At 33.6% G+C, this 20479-nt stretch overlaps 1 long non-coding RNA gene across 1 annotated transcript; it reads left to right on the top strand.

Annotated features, from left to right (window-relative positions):
* Positions 1-3777: 3777 nt before the first annotated feature.
* LOC141559579 (uncharacterized) lies at positions 3778-20182 on the top strand. The gene is made up of 5 exons (XR_012487499.1): positions 3778-4069; positions 5617-5741; positions 8968-9052; positions 9639-9742; positions 19867-20182. It is a non-coding gene; the product is annotated as an uncharacterized LOC141559579 (long non-coding RNA).
* The last annotated feature ends 297 nt before the right edge of the window (positions 20183-20479 follow it).

Raw genomic sequence — 20479 nt, 5'->3', positions numbered from 1 at the left:
GCATTTACATATTCATTATTCCATTGGATTGTCTCAAAAGCCTCATGAAGTAGATCAGGCTGATGGTATTTTTTCCTCATTTTGTAGATGAGGGAACTCAGTGGGGTCATTATACAAACTTTGGTAATGGCTAAATTGGCACACAACACATTCCTTAATTGGAGCTTTTTCTTTTTTATATATTAAAACTTTTTATTTTCAAAACACATGCATGGATAATTTTTTAACATAGACCCTTACTCTTGCAAAACCTTGTGTTCCAAATTTCCCCCTTTCCCCCTACCCTAAATGACAAATAATCCAATATATGTTAAACATGTTAAATCCAACATATGTATATATTATCTTGATGCATAAGAAAAATCAGATCAAAAAGGGAAAAAATAAGAAAGAACAAAATGCAAGCAAACAACAACAAAAAGAGTGAAAATGCTATGCTGTGATCCAAACTCCTGTTCCCACAGTTCTCTCTCTGGAAGTTAGAAATGTGCAATTTCATGTACAATTGTTTTTCTGTATTACTAATACATGGAAGTGGTAATTTTATTTGATTTTCATTAAATTCAGGATTTTTTAAAAACTTAAAAAAAACTTTCCATAGGAAATAATAGTAGTCAGCTTGTATGTATATTTGTCCCTTGAAAATCGACTGTTTTAGTAACCTAAGAATTATGTCACTTCCACAACAAAATGCTTTTGTCTCTTCTTCATCTAATTTATCTCCCTCCTCTCCCCCTTTTTTTTTTTTGAGGGGGAATTGAAATAGTTTAGGATTGACCTTTTAAAATTCTATTTTATTTTATTTATTTCAGCCAATTTGATAATGATTTTAATCAACTAACATTGATTTTTATATATTAAATTAAATTATGTTCAATACTTCCCCTCTAATAAGGGAAAAAGAGGAAGGGAATAGTTATTTATTAAACACCTATTATATGTCAAGGGCTGTGCTAAATGCTTTACAAATATCATTTCGTTTGATCCTCATGAGAACTCTGGGAAATAAAATCGAAAAAAGATAGATAGAGGTTAAATGTCTTCCTCAAGATCACTTAGCTAGTAAATGTCCGAGGCTAGATTTGCACTCAAGTTATCTTGATTCCAGGCCCAGGGTTTGCCTAAGTTCTTCTAACAAGTCTAAGACTTTCTGTACACAGAGAGCTAATTGAGAAATTATTATTGGACTGATAACTAGTCATCTTCTGATATGTTAAAATGTAGTTCATTTAATATTTGTGATGTTATTTGGTATATTCCATGTTCAATACCTCCCATTTCTCTCCTTTAAAAAATATTGATAGATGCATTTTGTTTTGACATAGGTACTTCTCCCTTCCTTCACAGTAACAGGGCTGAAAAAAAAGTTAAACAAGAACATCTAATGTAGTGATTATTAATGCAGAATGAATCATTCTGCACTTGAGTTTATCGTCTCTTAAAGGAAAGGAAGGAAGTGTGTTTTAACATTAGTCATCTAGAATTGACAAGTTGTATTTTATACTTGCTCTCATTTCTCTTGGCTTTTAGTGTTGTTTTCATTTATATTATTATAGTTGTACATTTTGTCCCTAAGGTTCTATTTTGTTTGTACTGCCTTAATTCATAGTATTCTTCCCATGTTTTTCTAAATTTTTTACATTCATTGTTTGTTACAGCATATTAATTTTTGTTATACTTATATACTACAATTTGTTTAGCTACTACCTAGCTTATGAGTAGTACATTCTTCATTTCCAGATTTTTGCTACTAAAAATATTTGTATTGTACAAGACTTTTCTTTATAACTTTGCTCTCCATGGGAGTATAAGTGCAGTAGTGGAATCATTGGTTTTGATTGTAAAAAAAACCTTAGTAATGGATCTCACATCATCTCAAATTGTTCTCCAGAAGTTAGACCAAATCGACAGCTTCTACCAACATTATTTTAGTGTTTATATCTTCCCACAATTCTCTATCTTATCTCTAAATGGGGATTAGGTGAAACCTCAGATTTATCTTAAATTGTATTTCTATTTTCTGTGATTTAGAGCAATTTTTGTTATGCTGATATCTTTAGCTCTAGAAGGAATTTTAGAGAATATCTATTCTAACTTCTTTCTTTTTATAGATGATAAAATTGAAGCTCTGGGGAATCTAGAATCACACAGGTAATAAGTGATATCATTAGGACTTGAATATAGGTCCCCTGACTTCAAATCCATTGCTTTTTGGACTATATTATTTCCAGAAGATAGAGTTGGAGTCAGGAAGTCCTGAGTTCAAACTCAGGCTCAGATACTTAATAAGTAACTGTATGGCCATAAGCAAAGCAACCTCTTTCTGCCTCAATTTCCTCAACTGTAAAATAGGGCTAATCATAGCACCTACCTTCTAGATAGGAAGATAAAACAAGATATTTGGAATGTGCTTTATAAATGTTAAAAGTTAGATATTCTCCTCCTTACACTTCTTTCCCTTCTCCTCTTTCTTTTCCTTTTTATTTTTTTCCTCTTCTTACTTTCTTCTCCCTCTTGATTTCTTCTTTTGAAAGCTATTCATCTATTTTGACCATTTATCTACTAGAGAATAGGTCCTAACAATTTTATGTCAATCACTTTAGATTTTGGATATTAGATTTTTATCAAAGGTCTTCTATACAAACATTTCCTCCTTACTCTCAATCTATACTCTACTCTTATTCTATTTACAACAAAACCTTTTGATTTCATTTATGAAAAAAACTTTTTTATTTTATGTAACCTAAATAGTGTATTTTATTTATGATACTCTTTATTTCTTGTCTGTTTATGAATTTCCCCACTGACTATATTTGTGATAATCTTCTATTCTCTAATATTCATATGATATGATCCTTTATATTTAGACTTCTTTTCCATTTGGGACTTATACAGTATAAAATGTTAGTCTCAAATAATTTTCTACAAAATTAGTTTCCAGTTTTCCTAAAAGTTCTTGTTGAATAAAGAGCCCCTCCCTTCACAGTTGCTTATAGTCTTAGCAGAATAGTGTTGTCCATTTCCAGATGTTGCTCATCCACTTTGTTCAACTGATCTACTTTTTAATTTTTAAATCAGTATAAAATTTTTTTTATGATTACCACTGTATAAGATAAATTTGAGATCTGATAATGCAATGACCTATCATTCTTATTTTAAAAATTGTTTTCTTTCTAATTCTTGATTCTTTTCCCAAAAGAATTGCATTCTTATTTAGCTACAAAGTAGTCTCTTGGCAGCTAAATTGGTATAGGATTAAATCCATAAATTAATTCAGCTAGTATAATCATTTTTATTATATTGATAAAGTCCTGCCAAGAATATTGAATATCCTCCAATTATTTAGGGCTTCTTTTATTTCTCTAAAGATTCTCATATTTTATCTAAATACTCTTTGGGTCTTGCTTGGTTAACTCCCTCATATTTAATGCATTTTGTAATTATCAAACTTCATTCTTAAAATATTCGTGTTACATACAGGCATGAACATACACATAACAACATGTATGTATACTAACATGATATATACACATGTACACAAATATATGATAAACACACACATGAATATTTCAAAATGTTTACAATGATGAAATATATGAAATACATGGGAATTAAATTTAACCAGATTCGTGTGTGTATGGGTGTGTGTGTGTATACATAGTTGTTTTGTAATTTGTTTTTGAAGAGGACCTGTGACATCACAGGGTGGTTTCTTGACTTGTGTGTGAATTGGATATAAATGAGACATTGTTGCACAAACTTGTCAGCCTCACTCTCTCTTCCAGGATCATCAAAGCGTAGTGGCAAGGCAAAAGTGAAGATGATTGGCAATGGTTGGGGATGTAGTGAATGACCTTGATGTCTTTGATGTCTGACTAAACTCTAAGATTCCTTCAGCTTCTGTTGGAACAAATTGGTCTCATCTGCACATCCTGCCTAAGGAAGTCTTCATGTGTTTGGGGTACCTACCTCACCAACAGCCTGTTGGGTTCTCTCAAAAACATTCAGAACCTCTGCTGATACAAGCGTACTGGAGTACAGCCACTGCACATGCTTCTCGGAGCCACAGGTGAGAGGTGACCAGTTGGACACCAAAGGTGAATTAGCAGCCCTGAAAAGAGTTCAACAAGCGCTCATATCAGAAGTGCTAGTCCTCTCTTAACACATCTTATTAATCTTAATACATGCTTATATGTATATATATATATATATATATATATATATATATATATATATATATATATATATATATATATATATATACCACAAGGCTTCTGTATAATCTATAATACTTTGACCTTTTTTGTTTCTAGATCCCATGCTAAACTTTCCAACACATTTTTCTCCATCTTCCTCACCTATGCTCACTGATTTTTTAAACATATATTGATTTCATTTAGATGGTCTTATTCAGTTCTTAGAATTTCTTTTCTTGTTTTTTATCCCAGACATCAGAGCATAAGTTAGGTTGTCTTCATGGTGGTCTTTTTGTCTTGGCTCCTCCTGAGCACTCCTGAAACTCATAATGCCCGTGTTGCTTGAATTAATAATTCTTATTCTCTTTGATAAGACCTGATAAAAACAAGTTTGCCATTTGTTATCCATAAATGGGGGAGGGGAGAGGAAAGAGTAAAAAGGAGCCCGTGCTTCCAATTACTATTCATCACTTTCTTCTCTCCTTTCATTCCACTTATATTGTAATACAAAGATCATTATGACTCACTTCCTTCAGTAGTACCTCCATTTGTTGGACAAGGTTCTCATCTTCAGCATATCAAGAATTGAATGGATATGTATAAATGTTTTAAAGCCTTAGCATCCCCCTCTTCCCTTTTTGTCCCATATCACTACAATGGTCACATAGGACTAAGCAATATTTTGTATTTTTGTTTCATGAGCTTCTGTTAAAAATAATTCAGTACTCAGTATATTGCGTGGTAGGAATTCAGAAAGCAAACAGCTGGGGCATACTTGAAGCATGGTAAAAACTGACAAATTATGTTCTAGTGAACTTTTATGAGAGAAGCTGCCTATGGATGATGAAAATGGCTTAGCATTTGATTTAACTTATTGTAAAAATCCATTTCATGCTAGCCACATAACTAGATTGTGAGTTCTTTAAAGGCAAAGAACTTGTCTTCTGCTTCCTATGTATTTTCCTCAGTATCTTTAAGCAAAGATTCTTAATCTGGGGTCCAAGAGTACTCCTAAGAAAAACATAGATAAATTTTGGAAGGTCCATGAACTCAGATGGGAAAATAATGTCATCTTTATTTTCATTAACCTCTAATTAAAATTTAGCATTTCCTTAATTTTCATAAAATAATCTTTGGCAGGGGTCTAGAAAAGGTTAAGAACCCTTGATCTAGAGAAAGACCCATAGTAATGATTCAACTAAATTCCATTGCGTTTTTCATCCTATAATCATGTATTAAAGCTAGTCATTAGAAGGGATGACTGATTAAGACATGGTTCCTGCTCTCATGGAATTACAATCTAATAGGAGAAGATATGAATTACATGAAAATATGAAATTCAATAAAACAAATATGAAATAATTATAGTTTAGAATGGAGGATAGTAAGAGTCTAAGAGAAGTTCTTCATGCTTTTCCAGGTCAAAGAAAGGAAAGATCATTTTTCACTGGATGAATCAGGGAAGACTTAATGGAGGAGATGGTTTTTAAAGTGGGCTTTGGAAGAACAAGATTTATAACATTTTTTGACAGTACATATGCATAGGTAATTTTTTTACAACATTATCTCTTGTACTCCCTTCTGTTTCGAATTTTCCCCTCCTTCCCTCCACCCCTCCCTAGATGGCAGGCATTCCCATACATATTAAATATGCTATAGTATAACCTAGATACAATATATATGTGCAGAACCGAATTTTGTTGTTGTTGTTGTTGTTGCAAAGGAAGAATTGGATTCAGAAGGTAAAAATAACCTGGGGAGAAAAACAAAAAAATGCTCACAGTTTACACTCATTTCCCAGTGTTTCTTCTCTGGGTGTAGCTGATTCTGTCCATCATTGATCAATTGGAATTGGATTAGCTCTTTTCTTTGTTGAAGATATCCAGGAAGAACAAGATTTCAAATGATATATGTGAAGGTGAGTGAAGAGAAAAATGGGAATGGTATTTTGGAAACTGAGAAGAACCTGAACAAAAGCACACATGTGAGAAAGAACTGAGTGTTTACAAGTGATGGTCAGTAATTTAGATTGGCTGGATTATAATTTACAGAGGGAAAGTCTGTGTGAGATAAAACTGAAAAGCTAAGGAGTTACTCAAGCTGTGGAGAGACTTAAACTCTAAGGTAGGTGATTATACTTTACGCTCATTGATGAATTTTGAACAGAAGCCTGACATGATCAAATCTATGAATAAAACAGATTAATGTGAGGGAAATCTAAAACATAGGTTAGAAAAGGGAGAATTTGGAGATGGAGCCATCAATTAATAGACTATTTCATTAGTTCAGGTCAATGGTAATGAGTCTTATATTAGAGGAAAGGCAAGTAAGAATAGGAAAAAAAAAGCAGGGGGGGGGTCACAAATCCAGAAATATTTCAAAGGTAGAATCAGCTGGACTTAGGAACTGATTGGATGTAGAATTTTAAAAAGTGGAAATTGAGTTTCTTTCAAACTGTTATTCTAAATCAGATTCAATAGCAGAACTCGAAGTACATCATCTCTCAGATAAACTAACTGTATGCCAGACAACTCTGTTACAACTGAACTGTAAATGGCTCACATCAGCACATTCTGTCAACTTTATATAAACCTCATTTTATGTAACATGATTATAGATCTTCCAAACACTGCTTTGTACCTGCAGCTTGTGGATTGATTTTCTTACTATTCTGTGCCAGCCCTGACTGTAAGCATAAGCATAGACTGGTTAAGAGGACTCAGGAGTAGGAGGCAGGAGGCACATATCATTGTCATTTCCTTCTTCTTTTTAGGTCCTCATTTCCTCATGTGCAGAATGGAAAGAACAAGTCATAAGATGATTTACATTTAAAACAATTTTTTACAACTTAGATATGGTGAATAGGGAAAGCTTCTCATAGGTTTTGGGGGAGTGTTACCTGTTTCATTTCAGTTTAAGAAATTATTGTGATCATGTGCAAGACACTATCCTAGATTATGGGAATATAAAGACAAGAAAGAGGGGGAAGTTAGGGAGGGAGGAAGAGAGAGATAGGAAAAGAGAGACAGGAAAAGAAAGGCTAAAGGAAGGAAGAAGAAAAGAAAAAAGAAAAGAAAAAGAGAAAGAAAGGAAGAGAGGAGGAAGAACAAAAGGGAAAAAGAGAAAGAAAAAACAAAGGAAGAAAGGAAAAAAGAGAGAAAGAAAAAGAAGTAAAGAGAGAAATGAAGAAAAGAAGAAAGGAAGGAAAAATATCTACCCTCAAAAATTTTGCTCTGCTGGAACAGAAAGGGAGAGGAAGTAATAGTGAAGCAATATATAACCATAAACATGTACAAAATACCATAAAATTATTTCAAAAGAAAGAAAGAATACTAGCAACTGGTGTTTTTTTTATTTTTCAAGCAATAATCCTAGAATACAGACCTATCTTACTATAACTAGAAATTAGAGCCAGTTAACTTTTCTAACATGCCCCAAGCTCCTTGTAAAAAAAACAAAAAACAAAAAACAAAACAAAAAACAAAAACAAAAAAAACCCCAAAACATTTAATTGTCACAGTGAATTCTTGACTATCCACAGGTATATTACTGGTAACATGATTATTTAAGGGCACATCTCCCTTGGAATTTATTGGTGATGTTGTCCCATCTCTTTTCCTCACTCCTCTAGTCTAGTCCCATGTCAACTTGGCAAAATAAGGCTTTATGAAAGACTCGTTAGGTCTGGGGTTCTCACTGAAAATTCGGATTCATCAAGTGGGAAATTAAGAGTGATACAATCAGAACTTGTCCTATTTGGAGTCTAGAAATACATCTTAGGTGACCAGTGCCTTCCATTTCCATTCTTCTCTAGGGGAAAAAAATCACTAGTTTGGGATACGCCTCCTGTGGGTTACAGAAATGTTGTCTCACTGTGCCTTCTAATTATTGTGATGAACCCTCTATATTTTTGGCTCTAGGTAAATGTCCAATAATAGTTTTAATAATAGTTTCTGCAGTACATGGATTTTCCCCGGAGCCTGCCCATCTTACTAATGACTAGGGCCAAACCTGCTTAGCTTATAAGATCTGGCAAAATTACAGTGTGAAATGGTAAAGCTGTGGGCTGTTGTACAAATTATCCTGGGTCTGTCTCTTGTATTGCCCTGCGGAGCTTATCTAAGCCCAGAGCTTCCAGAGGCTTCAAAAAACGCTGACTTCAAAGAGAGTGCTGCACTAATATGAACTCCACAGGGCATGTACATAACAAATAAGTAGCAGGCCCACAGTGCCTACCCTTTAGGTAAGAGCAAAATAAAGGTACTTGGTCTATTGGAAATTTTCACATTGACAGGAGAGTGTCATAATTATGTTTCAAACACTTTAAGAACATTCTTTTCAACTTGGAAAAAAATCATTCTCACCAGCCAAGCAAAGACTTATGTGGTCCCCAAATCCCCAAACCCTCAATCTAAGGAGAATTATGAAATTATTTTGGATGACTGGGATAGAGGTCTTTCCAAAGGGTGGGGTTTAATCACATGAGTGAGCACCCCCACCCCCAAAGCAATGACCTAGAAATCTGTACAAGGCAATAATGGGCTTTCAAATAAATCAAACCCAAACAAACACAAAAACTCACTGGAACATCTCCCATTGGCAGGCTACAAAGTGGTAATAACAAGTTTTGGAAACCAAAGTTGGATTCTGGAGTATTAAAGATAGTGTAGAGACTTTAACCCAAAGTCAACACTTGTGAGAAATTTGGAATGATCCACTTCCCACAATCTCCTCAGCTCAGCGTCTGACAATTGTAATTATTTTTCATCAGCCTGACAGCCAAGTTTGCTTCCTGTTGTGATAATATACCTGCTACTATCCTGACGACATTGGAAAAATTGTTCTTTCTTTGATAGGTATGTTGATTTTTGAAGCTAATATTCTGTATTTTTCTAATCACTTTTTTACATTATTCATTAACTAATCAGTATTCAGGCTCTTGATGGTGGCATATAACTTATGAAATAGAGGGAAACCCAAAAATATCCCTCGAATTTTCAAGAAAAGACAAGTTTACCTGTGACAAAAAACAAACCAAATTAAATATTTATACAAAACTGGCATTTATTTCTCTCATTCTGATATCTGCCAAGTGTTTTACTGACCTTGTCTCATTTGCTCTTCTTTCTTTTTTTAAATTCTGAACTTAACTGACACCAAATAAGATGATATGTCCATATGTATAAAGTAGAAAAGAAAAAGTGCAATACACATGAAGACATTTCTGGTCTACATTATGAACAGTGAGCTTTTCCTTTTAAAACTCTAATAAACATGCAGTTTTTAAAGCTGTCTTGCCTGTCTATATTTTCTTCTGATTTTCTCTTCTATGCATTTGACAAATGGTTCAAACATTTTTCTTCTGTTAGTATTTTTTTTTTTTTTTTCATTTTGGTAACACTGCTACTACTCCATTCCTCCCATCTCATTTGCTCTTCACAGTAACCTTGTGGAGAATGCAGAAATTTGATTCAATGTGCCTTGAAAGGAGGAAGGCCTTTATATAAAATCTGGTCTTTTGATTATTACTAGGTGGGCATCCACAGGTAAGTCACTTAATCTTTGTTTACCTCAGTTTTTCCAACTACAAAATGGGGATAATGATGGAGGGTTATTGTGAGTGTTAAATAAGATAATATTTGTAAAGTACTTAGCACAATGTCTGGCACCTAGTAGATTCTATATAAATACTAGTTATTATTAACTTTAGAAATATTATAATATAATAGGATAATATGGATGTTATATTATCTATATTATCCTGTTATATATAATTTGATATAATTATTATTATAGGGTTTTCACTATTAATTTTTATAGATAATTAATAGATATAGATAATATAGATATTAGATGAGATTCTACTTTTAAAAAATTCTGTGATCATTTTTAGGAATCCATAAACATTATTAAGCTATGGAAGGATTGTAATTGAATGATAAGAGAGTTAATGTATAAAAAGTAATTAAAAGATTTAAATATGCACAACTTGGGAGGAAAAGTAAACAATATGATAAGTACCTATGCTTAGAAGGAGATGATAAAGGGAAATAAAGGGCTGGAAAAGCCTCCAAGCAGTGTTATAACATAAGGGATAACTGCTTGAAATGACATAAGGGGAAGGAATCCTTTAATAAAGACAGTGTTAATGGATTACGTGAATGAATAAAAATGGTTGGAACAATATGGGAGGCTAGGCTGCTTTAGAGTCTGTGAACCTGTTGGCCAAATAGAACCTGAACCAGGATATTAGTACTTGTGACTTCGGGTGTAGTCTGGGAGTAGTCTGCAAGTAATTAGGTAAAAGGGAATTAAACTGAGGGCTATACTTCTGTTTCTGTTAGGGTTTAAGATTGAAAAGCCACGTGTTTTGGAAGTAAAGTCATTAGTGGATAAATGTCTAATGAGAGATTATTATTGGGTGGAGATTAATATGAAAAATACTAATTTCATCAAGAATAAGAGAAAGAAAAAAGAAAAGAGGAAATAGATACAAATCTATTACCCCCCCACCCCCCACCCCTTTACAACCTAGCTCAGCCTCCCACCTATCTATCTCCTTCTCTCTAGGACTCATCTATATTGCTACTTTCTTTAAGAAATATCTTTCTCTCTTATCAGTGTTTAATTTTTTTAAATCATTGAATTATTTGAATTAAGAATGGTATTACTCTCTAGATGATAAAGCAAAGGGGAAATGTGCACAGTGGTCAAGTTGAATTGATCACAGATTTTGGAGAAGAGAGGAAGGTGATGTAGGTGAGGATTGCTGATCCATATAATAGAATAAAGGCAGAGGCCCAGGAATCTATCTGCAGATAGATAGGAGGCCAAGGAATACACATACAATGAGTAGACAGAAGGCCAAGGATCTGTCTCTAACTACTACAAAGGCAGGAATGGTGTCCAGAGAATGAATGTGAGGACCAAGAATTTGTGCCTAGGTAAATAGAAGGCTAGGAGAACTACTTAGAAGTGTCAGAAAGGCTAATCTTGGCTGCAGAAGATGAATATATTGCTTTAGGCCTGAACACATTAAGTGAAAGAGACAAACACTTTAAAAATTTGATTGGTCAGAGGATCAATAAATACTATTATTTAAGGATATTTACATTTCTTGGAGAAGTTTTACTGATGCTTTTTTTTTTTTTTTTTTTTTTTACAACAAAGTAATTTCCTAATATTTGGTCTACTTCTTAGTACCCTTTCTCTTATAACAAAGACAGATGAGCAAAACTAACCAACTCAAGGGTGCATATCTATCAGAGTATGCAGTAATCATCTTTAACAGTCCCTCCTCCTTTGTAGTGAGAGGAAGCAGGTATATGTGCTTCATTGTAAGACCCAATCTAATGAATTACGAATATGTTTATCATTGTGTTCTCCAATGCAGATCATAATATACCTATACCTCCTTATCTTGTGTGATTCTAATTCAGATTCTTCCATACATTATACTTAACAAATCTACTAAATCAACTGAAAACCTTTTCCTAACTCTTCTTTTTTTTTTTTTTTTTTTTTTTTTTTTAATTTTATTTTATAATTATAACATTTTTTGACAGTACATATGCATGGGTAATTTTTTACAACATTATCCCTTGTACTTACTTCTATTCAGATTTTTTCCCTTCCTCCCCCAACCCCCTCCCCCAGATGGCAAGCAGTCTTATATATGTTAAATATATTACAGTATAATTTAGATACAATATATGTGTGTAGAACCAAATTTTTTGTTGCACAGGAAGAATTGGATTCAGAAGGTAAAAATAACAGTTTACATTCATTTCCCAGTCCTTTTCTGGATATAGCTGGTTCTGTCCATCATTAATCAATTGGAATTGGATTAGCTCTTCTCTATGTTGAAGAAATCCACTTCCATCAGCATACATCCTCGTACAGTATCATTGTTGAAGTGTATAATGATCTTCTGGTTCTGCTCGTTTCACTCAGCATCAGTTGATGTAAGTCTCTCCAAGCCTCTCTGTATTTCTCCTGTTGGTCATTTCTTATAGAACAGTAATATTCCATAACATTCATATACCATAGTTTACCCAACCATTCTCCAATTGATGGACATCCATTCATCTTCCAGCTTCTAGCCACTATGAAAAGGGCTGCCACAAACATTTTGGCACATACAGGTCCCTTTCCCTTCTCTAGTAGTTCCTTGGGGTATAAGCCCAGTAGTAGTATGGCTGGGTCAAAGGGTATGCACATTTTGATAACTTTTTGGGCATAATTCCAGATTGCTCTCCAGAATGGTTGGATTCTTTCACAACTCCACCAACAATGCATCAGTGTCCCAGTTTTCTCACAACCCCTCCAACATTCATCGTTATTTGTTCCTGTCATTTTAGCCAATCTGACAGGTGTGTAATGATACCTCAGAGTTGTCTTAATTTGCATTTCTCTGATCAATAGTGATTTGGAACACTCTTTCATATGAGTGGAAATAGTTTTAATTTCATCATCTGAAAATTGTCTGTTCATATCCTTTGACCATTTGTCAATTGGAGAATGGCTTGATTTCTTATAAATTATAGTCAATTCTCTGTATATTTTGGAGATGAGGCCTTTATCAGAACCTTTAACTGTAAAAATGTTTTCCCAATTTGTTACTTCCCTTCTAATCTTGTTTGCATTAGTTTTGTTTGTGCAGAAACTTTTTAATTTGGTGTAATCAAAATGTTCTATTTTGTGATCAATAATGGTCTCTAGTTCTCCCTTGGACACAAACTCCTTCCTCCTCCACAAGTCTGAGAGGTAAACCATCCCATGTTCCTCCAATTTATTTATGATTTCGTTCTTTATGCCTAAATCTTGGACCCATTTTGATCTAATCTTAGTATGTGGTGTTAAATGTGGGTCCATGCCTAGTTTCTGCCATACTAATTTCCAGTTTTCCCAGCAGTTTTTGTCAAATAATGAATTCTTATCCCAAAATTTGGGATCTTTGGGTTTGTCAAAGATTAGATTGCTATTTTTATTCACTATCTTGTCCTGTGAACCTAACCTATGCCACTGATCAACTAGTCTATTTCTTAGCCAATACCAAATGGTTTTGGTGACTGTTGCTTTATAATATAGCTTTAAATCAGGTACACTTAGACCACCTTCCTCTGACTTTTTTTTCATTAGTTCCCTTGCAATTCTCGACGTTTTATTCTTCCATATGAATTTTGTTGTTATTTTTTCTAGGTCATTAAAATAGTTTCTTGGGAGTCTGATTGGTATAGCACTAAATAAATAGATTAGTTTGGGGAGTATTGTCATCTTTATTATATTCGCTCGGCCTATCCAAGAACATTGAATGTCTTTCCAATTATTTAAATCTGACTTTATTTTTGTGGCAAGTGTTTTGTAATTTTGCTCATATAATTCCTGACTCTCCTTTGGTAGATATATTCCCAAATATTTGATACTATCGACTGTTATTTTGAATGGAATTTCTCTTTGTATCTCTTGCTGTTGGATTGTGTTGGTAATGTATAAAAATCCTGAGGATTTATGTGGATTTATTTTGTATCCTGCGACTTTGCTAAAATTCTGAATTATTTCTAATAGCTTTTTAGCAGAGTCTTTGGGGTTCTCTAAGTATACCATCATGTCATCCCTAACTCTTCTAATATTTCATAGATACCAGTATAATACCTTATCTCTTTGTCTTTTATTTTTTAATTTTTTTTTTGCTGAGGCAATTGGGGTTAAGTGACTTGTCCAGGGTCTCACAGCTAGGCAGTGTTAAGTACTTGAGACCAGATTTGAACTCAGGTCCTCCTGACTTCTGGGCCATCTGGCTGCCCCACGCCTTTTACTTTTTGATCATGCTGCATAAAAGGACCCTCTGACTTTTCTGGTGATGTTTCTTGTGCTTCTTCTTGCAACGAAAGTATCACAGGAAATATGTTGTAGCCTATTTATTGATTGTTATTATGCACCTTGTTATTGTCCTTTAGATCACCTGCAGTTTTGATTTTTCATTGTATTCCATGATCTATAATATAATATAACTGGCAGGAAAAAAAAAAGTGGTTTTAACAGCAGAGAGCTGCTTGGGTTGTTGAAAGCAATGCATGATTTCCCAAATGTTATCCTTTCAATGTAATTCAGAAAGCATTATCAGACACCTATGCTGGGAAAGGGAGCTAGGTAACTCAGTAAATACAGTACTGGGCCTGGAGTCAGCAAGACTTGAGTTCAAATTTGACCTCAGATACTTTCTTGGGCAAATTACTTAGCCACTATTTGCTATAATCCATTAGAGAAGGAAATGGCAAACCACTTAGACATCTTTGCCAAGAAAACTTCATGGACAGCACTGGTGTGCTGTTCAATCATTTTAATTGTGTTCAGCTCTTTGTGATCCCATTTGAGGTTTTCTTGGCAATGCTACTACAGTTGTTTGCCATTTCCTTTTCCAACCCATTTTATAAATGAGGAAATTGAAACAAACAAAACTCCTGCCCACAAGAAGTTCAGATTCTACCAAAATTCTATCCTTACATTGTTGAAAGGAATATTTCTTCTACTTGTTATTATTTGCATTTATAAAAAAGCATGACACTTAGCTCTTAATTGTTCTATAATTGTATAATTTCCTTACAGTAATATATTGATATGTCACCATATTGATATACAGTGGGTCTTAAAAAAAGATGGACAAAGATGAAGTGTCACCAAGAAGGAGCTAGGTCTTGGTAAATACCATAAGCTGGAAAGAATTAGAAAGAAAAACATGTAAGATGAAAGTAAATTTATTAGTTGTAGAGTAAGTATTCCAAAGAACACAGTAAAATGGGCAGATGGATCTGGAGTGAGACACTGGGGAAATAGGGTTGAGGAGTACAGGAATAAAGGAGGAGGCAGCTGGGGATGAACAATGAAATTTTTGCATTGGTTTCTGGGTTCAGAATATGAAGGAATAGTTGAATGAGAGGTTTCTTATTTTATTTTATTTTATTTAGAATTTTTCCCCACAGTATATATGCATGAGTAATTTTTTTTATAATATTATCCCTTGTATTCATTTTTCCAAATTATCCCTCCCCTCCCTCCACACCCTCCCCCTGATGACAGGCAATCCCATACATTTTACATATGTTACAATATAACCCAGATACAATATATGTGTGTAAATACCATTTTCTTGTTGCACCTTAAGTATTAGATGAATGAGAGGTTTCTGATGAATGCAGTGACCAATCAGGAGTTTGGATGACACTATAAAATGAGACTCTTCTCTTAAGAGAAGTGGTACACTATAGATGTAGAATCAGACAGACATTGTGAGACATGACCAATATGCTGATTTATTTGGTTTAACTCTACTTCTCTGCTGTAAGGGAGGGTTCAGGACTGAGCTGATGAGAATCATTGGGAAGTGATAAAATATTGCTAAAAAAAAAAAAAAGGGAAAAAACCCCAAATAATTGACTGAATAATCTATCCCAAAGAGTAACAATATATGGATGCTGACCAGGATGGAGAACAATAAAGGAGTGGTTGTGTTCTGACTGGCCTTTTACCATTTAATACTTTTGTTATTAAAATAGCTGGAAGCATGAAAACCATGTTTATCAGTTATTTTTCAATGGGTATTTTGTCTTTATCATGTATACAATCTAACATTTAATTTTTCCATATCATAAAACTCCTAGAAGTTAATCAGCTAAACAGCCAACCCATAAACACATATGTAGCAAAAATAAACCACACAATGATTTCCTATTTAATTAGAGTTCTCACCAATTCCATGGGGTTTGAATCTTTAAACAACTACATTGATTAGGCCATTATTCCACACATTTAACATGAAATAGAAAAACTATTTGGAAGTAAGGTTTAACAAATTTTCAGATTTAAAAAATCGGAAGGAACTGCTAATGTATTATCAGCATCCAAAATAATTTTTTAAAAAGGATCTGGGCAGTCAGAATGATGAGCAGAATCTAATAAGATTAAATTGAGAAGAAATAAACATAAAATTTTTAAAAATCAATAATGTATAGGATGGGAGAGCTGTGACTAGACATTGGTTTTTCATGAAAAAAATCTGAGATTTTTAAGTGACTTCTTAGAAATGAATACTTTAATGGCTCTAAGATCCCACTGAGGCAGGTAATACGGATTATGGCAGATCCTCACCTTCTAATAGTGGGCAACTCCTGTCTATGAACTTCTATAAATCCTCCACAGAAAGTCCATTCAATATTCTTTGGTTCTCTTTTATTATAGATATTCTGTATGTTGCTTTTGCACTTGACTAGTCAATTTCTTTTTCCAATCATACACCTCTTTGCAAACAGTTTGAATCAAGAGTAAGAATGGCCATCAAGCACTGAGATAATTTGAGGCTGCATTATGAGATGTATCTAAAATACTAAAGATGATAATTCTACTGTACTTTGAAGTCTTAAGACTATACCTGGAGTGTGATGATCAATCTGGATACCCAGATCCATATCTGAAAGGGATAAACTATAGAAAACCCAGAGGGGAGTGAATAGGATGATTGGGGGCCTGGAGACCATGTTCTATGATGATTATTTGAAAAACTGGAAATATTCTGCCAAGAGAAAGATTTGTCACAGGAACATGCATGTCAAATGCTAGCTATTTTGTGGCAGTATTAGACTTGATCTTCCTAGCCCAGGAGTTTGAAAATCTCTTAGCCCCTAGGAAAATGAGAAAGACATAGAAAGAAAGATTTTGGAACAATAGAAGGAAAAACTATGAGGGCTTCTCCAAAGTTTGAAAGACTCCATCAAGAAGTGGGATTTTTACTATCATTGGAGATTTAAAAGTAGAGATCACATGATCACCTATAAGGTATATTATAAAAGAGGTTTCTATTCAGGTGTGATATGGACTACTTGGGAGTTTCTATGATTGCATGAAATTCCCTCTCTTTTCCTAATCTCTTGTCTATTGAAATCCTGATTATGTTTTCAAGAAATTGCATCTTCTATATGAAGCCTTCTTGATCATTTTACTTGGACATCATCTCATTATCCAAAATGTAGCTTCTTTTTGTGCTACTTTTATAGAATCTCTCACATATTGTCTTGTATCATTGATGGATATGCATATATTTTATGCATATATTTTCTCCTCTAGTAGATTTTAAAATCTTTTAAATAAAAAAAAATCTTTTAAAATCCCCTTAAAATATAGGAGCACTGTACTTGATCATTCATTGTGCCAATCATAAAATCTGTTCTTATCCTTCCCTCGTTAGCCTTTGTTAACTCGGCACTATCCAATTATTATACTGGGTTTCCCACTAACTCCCCATTCATTCAACCTGTTGAAATCTTACTCTTTTTTTTTTTTTTTAAATTTGATTTATTTATTTAATATTTTCCCCAGTTACATTCAAAACACATTTCTTACATTTGTTTTTAAAATTTTTGAGTTCTAGGTTCTCTCCCTTATCCCCACTCACAATTAAGAAAACATATGTGAAGTCATGTAAAATATTTCTGTAAAAGTCAAGTTGTGAAAGAAAACATAAGTCTCTTACCCTAATGAAAATAAAAACCCTCATGAAAAATTAAATTAAAAAAGAGAGATAGAGAAAAAGAGAATGTTTCAACTGTATTCAGCCAAAATCAGCTCCTTTTCTGGCTATGGATAGGATTTTTTTATCATAAATTCTTCAGAGTAAGTTGTGGATGATTGTACTACTGAGAATAGCAAAATAATTTACAGTTGGTCATCCCAGAACTATTGCTATTACTTTGTATACAGTGCATTTCACTTTGCTTGAGTTCATGGTAGACTTTCAGGGCTCTTCTTTTTTTTTTTTCCTTTTTTTTTTTTTTTTTTCCTGAGATCATCCTGCTCATCATTTCCCATAGAACAATATTCCATCACAGTTTATTGAGCTATTGCCCAATTGATTGGCATCCCCTCAATTTTCATTTTATTTTTTTCCCTGAGAAGAGAGCTGCTATGAGTATTTTTATCCACATAGGTCATTTTCCTTTTTTGAATCTCTTTTGCTATTTGTGCCTAGTAGTGATGTTGTTAGGTCAAAGGATATGCATGAATTTATAGCCTTTTGGGCACAGATCTTATCTTTTGATCATTTATCAACTGGGTCATGACTCTTGAAATCTTACTCTTTCTTAAGTCCCTGCTCAGGAGTAAATTTTTCCTCCTCAAACTTCCCATGGTAATTTAATCTTTCAATCTGCATTTAAGTTCTTTCTTATATAATAACTTTTAGTGTACATGTTAAATCTCTCTCAATCAGTTTGTAAACTCCTTCAGAGAAAGTATGATACTTTATTTTATCTTTGATTTCTAGCATTCAGCATAGTACCTCCGAGTTCTGTACACTCTGTAACACTGAATTTTGTCATCTGCCCTGCTGCCATTTGTGTATGCTCTTTCCTCACTTTCCAGTTAAAACCACAACCAAATAAATATATATCTCTATTGTGACTAAACAGGGTCTGCTTATCGCTATTATTTCTTAAAAAACAAAATGCTATGCTCAAGTCACCATTGTCCCATGTTATTTTGTCTTTATTAAAATATAAGTTCTTCGAGGATAAGAACTATCTTACTTTTATATTTATATCCCCAATTTTTAACATAGTGGGAACTCAGAAAGTATTTAAAGATGCCTTTTCATTTATACATTAATTCAATTGCATAAATATTCAGTGAACTCATTTCAATTCAATAAAACTATATTAAGCACCTAATATTTACAAAGCACTATGCTAAGCAACTGGGAAGATACCAGAATAGACATGACATAGTCCTTTTTCTTATGAATTTACAATCTGATAGGAGGTTAAAATAATTTATACTAATAATTCTAATGTGTAACATTATAAATGACAATAGATGAGAGTAGTCTAAATCAGGGATTCTTATACTTTTTCCAGTCTTAACCATTTTTTGCCAGACAAATTTTTACATGACTCCAGGGATATTAGTGTATAATAGGTGTGCACACCGAACATTTACTGATAACAAATCATAGTTTTGTGGCTCTACATTCAGTTATGAGACCCCAAATGAAGTTGTGACCCACAGGTTAAGGAACTGGGCTCTAGATAAAAGGTTATGTGAGGTTTGAGAAGAGGGAGGGCTTGGGGTTATCAAGGAGAATCTCATGGAAGAGGCAGCATTTGAATTAGGTCTTGAAGAAATAAGATTTTTTTAAATAATTATTTTCAAGTACATGTAAAAGCAATTACCATTCTTTTTTAACAATTTTGGATTCCAAATTCTCTTTCCCTCTCTCTTCTCCCTCCTCCGTCAGTAAATAAGCAATTTGATATAATTTATACATGTGTTGTCCTGTAAAATAGATTTTAATATTATGTTGTGAAAAAAAGCTTAGACTAAAGGGGAAAAATCCAAAAAAAATTTTAAAAAGTTTTAAAAGTATCCTTTAATCTGAATTCAGACTCATTCAGTTCTTTCTCTGGAGGTGAATGGCATTTTTCATAATAAGTCCTTTGGAATTGTCTTGGATCATTGTATTGCTGAGAAGAGGTAAGTCATTCACTGTTAATCATCATATTGTTATTGATTGTTGTTACTGTATACAATATTCTAATGGTTTTGCTCACTTCATTTTATATCAGTTCATGTAAGTTTTCCAGATTTTTTTTCCTGAAAATATCTTGCTCCTTATTTCTTGTAGCTCAATAATATTTCTGGGAAGTCATATATGCATCAGAGAGACAGGACAACTGACTGACATACAAGATCCATGAGAGACTGATCTGCTGGGAAAAAGTGTTATGACATCACAAGAAGATATCCGAGATCCTGCAGCATTGGAGGCATGAATTATTCCTCCACATTTGTTCTGATCAAATGTGTTACCTAATTATATGATTCTCTACATGTGTTCTCTATGAATAACTATGCTACCTCCTGATGATATGTATATTTGTGGGAAAGTTCTTTGAAAGAAATATTTTATTGCTGCTTTTTTTTTTTGAAGTTTTATTAAATGCCTGTGCTTTAAACTAAGTGTGTCTTCTGACTGACTAGAAATGTTAAATTCTTTGGTGGGAGCTGATGAGTTGTGATTTTGAACAGAATTTTGGATTAAAGTATCAATAGATCTAAAATTGGAAGGCAGAAGTCATCACCTAACTCTCTTAACTTATAGCTGAGGAAACTGAGGCCTGTAGGGGTGTGTGTGTGTGTGTGTGTGTGTGTTTGTGTGTGTGTGTGTGTGTGTGCGCGCGTGTGTGTGTGTGTGTGTGTGTGTGTGTGTGTGTGTGTGTGTGTGTAATAAAGTTGCT

Source organism: Sminthopsis crassicaudata, chromosome 3, assembly GCF_048593235.1.
Source record: "Sminthopsis crassicaudata isolate SCR6 chromosome 3, ASM4859323v1, whole genome shotgun sequence".
Lineage (NCBI taxonomy): Eukaryota > Metazoa > Chordata > Mammalia > Dasyuromorphia > Dasyuridae > Sminthopsis > Sminthopsis crassicaudata.
Note: the sequence above shows the minus strand (reverse complement) of the source record. Positions and strands in the feature narration are given on the sequence as shown.